Source organism: Schistocerca piceifrons, chromosome 8 (genome assembly GCF_021461385.2).
Source record: "Schistocerca piceifrons isolate TAMUIC-IGC-003096 chromosome 8, iqSchPice1.1, whole genome shotgun sequence".
NCBI lineage: Eukaryota > Metazoa > Arthropoda > Insecta > Orthoptera > Acrididae > Schistocerca > Schistocerca piceifrons.
In genome coordinates this window covers 217,271,235-217,281,067 of record NC_060145.1, presented here as the reverse complement: position 1 = coordinate 217,281,067, position 9,833 = coordinate 217,271,235, and the positions used below count along the sequence as shown (strand labels likewise).

Genomic DNA, 9,833 nt, shown 5'->3' with positions numbered 1-9,833 from the left:
GATGCTAAGGGAGGACAGAGGCCGGAAAACGATGCCGATCGAAGGCATTGACCGCTATCTCCAACAGATCTGTCAGAAAGGAAGCCAAAATTACTTTCAAAGAAAGGGTTGGACAATAACTTGCAAAAGCTGCGAGAAATGTATAGTTGAGCATTAATACAGGTTGCCCTGTTGTATTTGACCACGAACAGCAGCTGTGCAATGTTCTCGATACGTTGCAAGTATAAGTCGCGGTCAGCACAGTGTTCTGTGTACGTTTGGGTGCATTATATCCGAGATAAGTGACTTCGAATGTTGGCAAATTGTTGGTGCTCACGTCATGGCACTTTCGTAAGCAAAGTAGACGAAGTGTTTGGTGTTTCGCAGATTCATGCCACGAACACGGAAAGCTGAAGAGTGTCGTCCGCTATGTCACAAAGCGGACGAAAATGTGATATGAGTGATCCTGACAGTCGGTCATTGAGGAAGATTGTAACGAAAAATACACTACTGGCCATTAAAATGGCTACACCAAGAAGAAATGCAGATGATAAACGGGTATTCATTGGACAAATACATTATACTAGAACTGACATGTGATTACATTTTCAAGCAATTTGGGTGCGTATATCCTGAGAAAACAGTACCCAGAACAACCACCTCTGGCCGAAATAACGGCCTTGATACGCCTGGGCATTGAGTCAAACAGAGCTTCGATGGCGTGTACAGGTACAGCTGCCCATGCAGCTTCAACACGATACCACAGTTCATCACGAGTAGTGATTGGCGTATTGTGACGAGCCAGTTGCTCGGCCACCATTGACCAGACGTTTTCAATTGGGGAACGATCTGGAGAATGTGCTGGCCAGGGCAGCAGTCGAACATTTTCAATATCCAGAAAGGCCCGTACAGGACTTGCAACATGCGGTCGTGCATTATCCTGCTGAAATGTAGGGTTTCACAGGGATCGAATGAAGGGTAGAGCCACGGGTCGTAACACATCTGAAATGCAACTTGCACTGTTCAAAATGCCGTCAATGCGAATAAGAGGTGAGCGAGACGTGTAACCAATGGCTCCCCATACCATCACGCCAGGTGATGCACCAGTATGGCGGTGACGAATACACGCTTCCAATGTGCTTTCACCGCGATGTCGCCAAACACGGATGCGACCATGATAATGCTGTAAACAGAACCTGGATTCATCTGAAAAAATGACGTTTTGCCATTCGTGCACCCAGGTTCGTCGTCGAGTACACCGTCGCAGGCGCTCCTGTCTGTGATGCAGCGTCAAGGGTATCCGCAGCCATGGTCTCCGAGCTGATAGTCCATGCTGCTGCAAATGTCGTCGAACTGTTCGTGCAGATGGTTGTTGTCTTTCAAACGTCCGCATCTGTTGACTCAGGGATCGAGACGTGGCTGCACGATCCGTTACTGCCATGTGGGTAAGATGATTGTCATCTCGACTGCTAGTGATACGACGCCATTGGAATCCAGTACGGCGTTCCGTATTACCCTCCTGAACCCACGGATTCCACATTCTGCTAACAGCCATTGGATCTCGACCAACGCGAGCAGCAATGTCGCGTTACGATAAACCGCAATCGCGATAGGCTACAATCCGACCTTTATCAAAGTCGGAAACGTGATGGTAAGCATTTCTCCTCCTTACACGAGGCATCACAACAACGTTTCACCAGGCAACGCCGGTCAACTGCTGTCTGTGTATGAGAAATCGGTTGGAAACTTTCCTCATGTCAGCACGTTGTAGGTGTCGTCACCAGCGCCAACCTTGTGCGAATGCTCTGAAAAGCTGATCATTTGCATATCACAGCATCTTGTTTCTGTCGGTTAAATTTCGCGTCTGTAGCACGTCATCTTCGTGGTGTAGTTATTTTAATGGCCGGTAGTGTAGGAGGACGACAGGTGTAAAGGTCACTGCAGAATTGAATGACGCCCTGCAAACACAGACAGCACCGAAACTCGAATGGAGCTCCATAAGTAGGAAATTACAGATCGAGCTGGAATTCCAAAACCACTCACCAGTGATGCACATGTGCATAGCAGGAAAAATTGTGCAGAAGCCATAAAACTCAGTCTACGAAGCAATGGAAGAAAGTGATTTGGTCGGATGAATCTTGTAGAACAATGTTCCTAATGTCTGGCTGAGTTTATGTCCCAAAAGTGGAACATGACTGGGCTTCACTGATTATTTGCGCAGCCATACCGTGGGCCCCTTGGGTTCTCTTCAAGATCGAATTTCTACAAAGTGACCGTTTTGTCTGAGCACGTCCACCCAAGGGTAAAATCTGTTTCCTCAGTGGTGATACTGTATTCTAAGACGACAGAGTTCCCGTTCACACTACTCGCATCTTCCCGAACTTGATGAATATGTTGAACTCCTCGTGCGACACGTACTCCCGCTCCATGTCTACTTTGAGCGACAGCAGCAGGGTGAACGTGAACTTGTGGTCCTCGTACAAGCCGCGGCACTTGTACCGGAACAGTTCGAATGTCATGTACTCTATGATGGACACTATCCGCTTGGACGTCGCCAGGCTCTTCTCAGAGCGCTGCATGATCAAAGCGATCGAGGAACTGCACCAGGGACGTCTGGTACATGCAACTGACCATGGCCATGTCGACGATCAGGAAATAGAGTACGCTGCCCCGTCGCCACTGGTCGGAACTCCCCAAGAGCCGTGTTGATCTTGACCTCCGTCTCTGCGTCTCCTCTCGCGCACCTCAGCCGCTGTGTTCTTGGTCACGTTCAGCACCTCGATCACCGTCTCGACGTCCACCAGTGAGCCTTGCACCGTGGTTAGCTTGTACAGCAGATTTGCTTCGAGCTCCTGCATCTTGCACTTGTTGGCGGTGACGTCGCTGATGAGAGCCGTCCGCTCCGTCTCGAGCTCTCGCACAAGGGTGAACTATCGCATCTCCCTGGCCATCACCATCACTAGATCTCAATATTATTGAGCATCTGTGGTCTATTTTGGAGAAAAGAGTGCATGATCGCTATCCACATCTCACCGTTACCTGACCGTCTCACTGCTTTGCAGGAAGGAGTGTGTGTGTTTGGAGCTTGCTGACGCACAGCGCCGAGGCTATCATCGCCCTTACGCGTATTAAAAGAAACGAAACTGCATAAAATGACTAAACTGCTATCTCACAGTGGGGAGCAAACCTGTATAATGACGCTCTTACACTCACTCCCGCCCTACCAGCGCTGGTGCACACAAACACGCGATTGCCTCGAAAACCATTCAGAGTCGACTGGAAGGTGTTCCGAATACCAACTGTTTTCCTGCACCATATTAGGCAGGGTAATGAAATGTGTTTTTGGCGTTTCCATGTCTTTGTGCGAACCCTGTTTCTCTACGTGTCTACTCCGCAAATGCCGTTGTATTGCATGGCGGAGACTACATCGCTTCAGTTTCATTGATCTTCTCTATTCCTTTCGTGTGAACTGACTGTATGCTTCTGTATGTACAAGAATCTCTCTTACCTTAACCTCAGGATCGTCGAGTAAAATATACTCTGGATTCAGCATAATGATCTAGCAGTGTTTTTCAAACACAGATTCTCTAAAAGAACGCAACTGGGTCTCGGGAGTACTATGAAGCCGGTCTTTCAAATACACCCATTTAAGTTCCCCAAGAATTTACTTTACACATTCGTATTGGTTCTGCTAATCTGTTACGATCCTAACAGCCCGTCTCTAAAATCGCTTGATATCATGCCTGCTTGATAAGGACTCTTAACACAGGATCAGTATTCTAGAACTCATATGCGATTTGCTTTACAGACGCACTGCACTTTCCCGGAACCTTCTAACAAATCTAAGCTTTCCATTCGCTCTCCCTAAGTAAAATACTGATGAATATCTTCCAGTTCATTTATTTTGTAAATTTAGTGTCTCTTACTAAAATTTTCCTGTAACCAGTGTTCGTGAAGTAATTAATGAAAGAGATTTACATGATGAATCCATTTCATATAGCTTCTTGGTATTAACCCCAATTACAGGGTGTCCCAAGAGGCACAACTTTAATGTGTTGTAGCATCCAAACTAATTAAGATATTCACACCGTGTTTGACGGCCAGGGTGGCCGAGCGGTTCCAGGCGCTCCAGTCTGGAACCGCGCGACCGCTATGGTCGCTGGTTCGAATCCTGCCTCGGGCATGGATGTGTGTGCTGTCCTTAGGTTAGCTAGGTTTAAATAGTTCTAAGTTCTAGGGGACTTATGACCTCAGAAGTTAAGTCCCATAGTGCTCAGAGCCATTTTTGAACCACGCCGTGTTTCGCTTATGTGACACACTATCAAAATGTTCAAATGTGTGTGAAATCTTATGGGACTTAACTGCTAAGGTCATCAGTCCCTAAGCTTACACACTACTTAACCCAAATTATCCTAAGGAAAAACACACACACCCATGCCCGAGGGAGGATTCGAACCTCCGCCGGGACACACTATCTCACAGGGGTTTTATGCCATTCATCAACTTCAACATGTGCTCGTTGGGTGGCACATACACATCCATTCTCTATTCTGGTCCTGTCTACACTCGGTGCAACAAATCCGCATCACCTGAGGCAATGGAAGCAACGATTCGGTTCTTTAAATCACCGATTTGTTTGGCGGGCATCTGGTAGAGTCCGTCCTTGAAATATCACCATGGAAAAAAGTCCATCGATGCAAATCAGGCGACCTAGGGGGCCAAGGTACTGGACCAGCCTGCTAATCCAGCAATCTGGAAACATCCGGTATAGAATATCTCGCACAGTCTTAGCCCAAAGTGGTGGTGCATGATCTTGTTGGAAAATAACTGTCTTGGGAGTCATCCAGTTATGGTAACGCAAACAGCTCTAGTAAATAAAGGTAATTGTTAGAATTAACTGTCTTTTTTAGGGAAAAAATGGTTCCACCATGTGGTCAACCATCAGACGACACCACACATTCCCTTTCGGGCTGTCACGCTCCTCTTCGGTCACAGTATGCGTATTGCTTGTACCCCCGATGCGAACGTTATGTTTATTTATCTTTCGATGCAGGTGGAATGTTGCTTCGTTGTTGTTTAGGAAATTTCCGTCCTCCTCTAAGTGGGGAAATACCTACTCACACCAAATTGCATACGTTGTGGCTTGTCGTCTGGTTCCAACTCCTGTAACAGTTGCAATGGATACATTTGCAAACGTTTCCGAGGGATTTACGGTTCCTGTGACGTCCTACGAACCGACTTCTGCCGCGAATGCTTAAAAGTCAACCACATCCGCTCTGTGTTGGCTTTACTTGTTCCAGGTGTCAAGAACGATGCCTAACATCAACGCGTCCTTTTCTGTACTGTACGACCAGCGTATCGACGTTCGCGAGGGTAGTTGCTTCCTATACACTGTTTGGAAGTTTCTTTGAATCTGGATGTCTGAGAGTCCACTTTAGTGTGAACAAATTGTTCCCCACACTGAGCCCATTCTTGAATTACCTTTTCACTCACGACAACCTGCAGCACACACAAACAAAACTTTGTGAGTTTCTTTGTCGCATAAGCCAAACATGATGAGAATATCAGAATTAGTTTGGGCGCTAAAACACACTGAAGATATAACATACCTTTAGACATCCGGTAATTTTGCAGTGCGACGTGATCGGGATATTGATGTCTAATGTTACGATCATATACTATCTCGTTATATCTCTTTCTAACATGTACTGTCTTACATTTATACATATTTCTTGCTGTTTTTGTTATTGCTTTGCTTTCACGGCAGTGATGCTTATTTTCTTAGGTATTGAGAACTTCTTTCGTTAGCTATGTGCTGGAAGAATCGAAGGTATAAATTCACTGTAAGTAAAATTTAGTTATTGTGTGGGTCTGTAGTAAATTGGAAAACGTGTGTGTTATCGGAGACTTGGTGGTTAGTACAGAGGGTTTTGGGGGACGTGATTTTCGTTGAATGAAAGAATAACGTTCCTCGCCGAAATACGAGGGGCGTTTGAAAAGTCCGTGCAAAGTCCGAGAGATGGTACCACCAGCGCTTATCGAGGTCATGTTTAGTTAGTAGCATCTTTGGAAAGAACGCACGCCAAGTTTCAGCATTATTGGTCTATTTCTTTGTGTTTGGCATTCGTGTGAATCAAGGAAGTCGACTGATTGGCAAAAAATGGACTAAGAAGAATCTCATGTGGTGATTAAACATTACTTTATGAAAGGCAAAACGCTTCAGGAGACTAAAGAGAAGTTTGATAAAAATTACGGTGACTCTGCACCGTCGATTAGAACAGTTTATAAGTGGTTTCAAAATTTTGGTGTGGCCAAAAGGGGACAAGTGATGCTCAAAAGTCTGGACGCCCTGTGGAGGTTACGACTCCAGAAATCATTGATAAAATCCATGATATGGTGATGGATGATGATGGATGACAGAAGAATTAAGTGCTGTGGGCATCTCGAATGAACGTGTGCATAATATTTTGCATAAACATTTGGACATGAGAAAGATATCCGCAAGATGGGTTCCGCGATTGCTTACGCTTGACAAAAACGGAATCATGTGAAATGTTGCAAGGATGGTTTGGAGCTGTTCAGGAAGAATCCGCAGGACATTAAGCGTCGTTTCGTCACTGTGGATGAAACATGGATCCATTACTATACTCCGAAGAACAAACAGCAATCTAGACAATGGGTTACCAAGGAAGAATCTGCACCAGAAAAGGCGAAGACCAATCCTTCGGCCGGAAAGGTAATGGCGACTGTCATTTGGGATTCGCAAGGGATAATCCTCATCGACTATCTGAAAAAGGGTAAAACTATTAGAGGTGCATATTATTCATCGAGCTGCAAGAAAAACGCCGGCGATTGGACCGCAAAAAAGTCCGTTGCCATCACGACACTGCACCAGCACACACCTCAGCATTTGTGGTTGCAAAATTAATGGAAACAGGACGCCAACTCGTTTCACATCCCCCCTATTCTTCAGACGTGGCTCCCTCGGACTACTATTTGTTCCCCAATTTGAAGACATGACTGGCAGGACAAAGATTTTATTCAAACGAGGAGGTGATTGCAGCAACTAATAGCTATTTTGAAGACTTGGAGAATTCCTATTATTTGGAAGGGATCAACAAATTAGAACAGCGTTGGGCGAAGTGTATAAGTCTAAAAGGAGACTATGTCGAAAAATAAAAAAGGTTTACCCCAAACACGTAAGTAGTTTTTATTTTTGCACGGACTTTTCAAACGCCCCTCGTATATCATGTCGCTAGATATAGACCTATATTAGCACATTAGGTTTTGATCCAAATGTAATCATTCTGCACTAAATTTCTATAGCCGGTATTGTAACATAATCAAGAGCCAGCACTAAAGCCCTACGACATTTGAATGTCAACTGACGTTTTGTCTGGTCCCTGGACATTACTTTGCAGCATATTACTCAAGACGGTAAAGTCTTCTGGAGACGTTTATCCAGCAGCGGATGTCGGACAATAAACATTAATTATAAAAACAGAGTACGGTAATTCATCTCTACCATTATGGACGATGCACCTGCGACCGTGACTGAAATATCGTACGCTTGGTACTGATACTGCGACCTGTCATTTTAGAATGATTTTTTACCCACTTTTATTTTTCCAGTGGCTAGCTTTGGATCCACAGAAGGTCCACCTTCTAACGATTTGCATTTACAGAAACTTCACGTTTTATACCAGGTGCTGCTGCGTTCGTGACACTGATGAAAGTAGGTGGATTGAATTGTATACGAGTTCTGACATTTTATGCGTGTGATTAAAAGAGTGTGATGTAATTTGTTACTTACTCGTAATTTAATTTCTGAATTTGTAAATATGGCACTTAAAATTATCCATTACACACCAGTGCAGACAACACAGTATTTCACGATTTGTGTACAAACATTCGACTTGAGCGTTAAGAATGATAAGTTATGAGATGTGACACTTAGCCACATCAATTTATTTCACGTATTTGAATCAGTTGTCGAAAGATATCATTTATAGTTACACCAATATCATCTCTTGTATGCAATTAAGAATGTATATATTGTGTTATGATCCTAGCTGTACAGGCACTTAGATACCTTTCAAGTAATATGATTATGTTTAAGATATAGCAATAAAAGATACAAGTTTTAACAGACGTGACCAAACCATGTAATCGAGACCAGCATTCTGATCATTTCAGGTAAGCCCCTTCAGGGTTGTCAATCCAAGAAATTACTATTTCTGCTTTTCCTTTACTTTAAAAGTCTGATACAACGTAACTGCTCTTTTGTAAACACGTAGCCATAGACAGGGAATTGCAGAAAGGAACATACACAGTAGATATGACAGGTGTCATGCATTTACAAACATGTAATTTCGTTATCGAATGTTTTTGCACAAAAGGCATATTTGTGCAACTGAGCAGCCGTAGTCTATATCCAGTTATATTAAATTTTCTGTAGCTAAGCACGAAAATATAGTCAACATTTTGTAAGATTCATCTATCCACTAGGTGCTACTTTTTCTTTCTTATCATGTTTTGTACGAATAAATCTTAAATCCCTGACAGCTGTTCTGCCAGCCCTGTATGTTGTCCCTTTATGTGACCCCTTACATGTAAAGTTCTAAAACTAGACTAAACTCCTCCCGAATAAGGCATGAAGGCCCAACGGTACCAACCGGCCGCACTGTCATTCTCAGCCCACAAGCGTCACAGCATGAGGATATGGAAGGGCATATGGTCACCACACCGCTCTCCCGCCCGTATGTCAGTTTCCAAGACCGGAGCCGCTACATCTCAGTCGAGTAGCTCCTCAGTTGGCCTCACAAGGGCTGAGTGCACCCCGCTTGCCAACAGCGCTCGGCAGACCTTATGGTCACCCATCCAAATGCTAGCCCAGCCCGACAGCGCTTAACTACATGTAAAGTTCGGTGTATGAAAAAATATTAGCGATATGCACATGTACAGAAGGCGGTGATATCGCGCACGTGAGGTATAAAAGGGCGGTGCATTTCCCGAGCTGTCATATGTACTCGGGTGATACAAGTGAAGAGGTTTTCGATCTGATTATGGCAGCACGACGGGAATTAACAGTCGTTGAACTCGGAATGGTAATTGGAGCTAGATTCTTGGAATATTCCATTTCGGAAATCGTTAGGCAATTTAATACGCCGAGATCCGCAGTGTCAAGAGTGTGCTGATAATACCAGTTTGCACGCTTTATCTCTCACGACGGACAACGCAGTGGCCAACGGCCTTCACTTAACGACCGAGAGAAACAACGTTTGCGTAGAGTTGTCAGTGTTGACAGACAAGCAACACTGACTGAAGTAACCGTAGAAATTAATGTGGGACGACGACGAACGCATCCGTTCGGACAGTACGGCGAAATTTGGCTGCAAGACGCTATGGCAACAGATACCGAAGCGAATGTCTTTGCTAACAGCAGCGCCTCCTCTGGCACGTGATCATATCGGTTTGACCCTAAACGACTAGAACACCTCGAGCTGGTCAGATGAGTTTCCATTTCGTTTGGTAAGAGCTGATAGTAGGATTCGGCTGTGGCGCAGACTCCACGAAGCCGTGGACCTGAGTTGTCAACAAGGCAGTGTGCAAGCTTGTGGTGGCTCCGTAATTGTGTGGGCTGTGTTTTCATGGAATGGGCTGGGTCCTCTGGTCCAAGTGAACCGATTATTGACTGGAAATGGTTACTTTCGGCTATCTGGAGACCATTTGCAGCCATTCATGGTCTTCATGTTATGGATGACTATGCGTTATTTAATTGGGCCACAGTTGTTGGCGATTGGTTTGAAGAACATTCTGAACAATTCGAGCGAATGATTTGGTCACCCACATCT

General features: G+C 44.7%; 1 pseudogene; it reads right to left on the bottom strand.

Annotated features, from left to right (window-relative positions):
- Positions 1 to 2,544: 2,544 nt before the first annotated feature.
- On the bottom strand, positions 2,545 to 2,837 carry LOC124712222 (annotated as a pseudogene).
- Between the last annotated feature and the right edge of the window lie 6,996 nt (positions 2,838 to 9,833).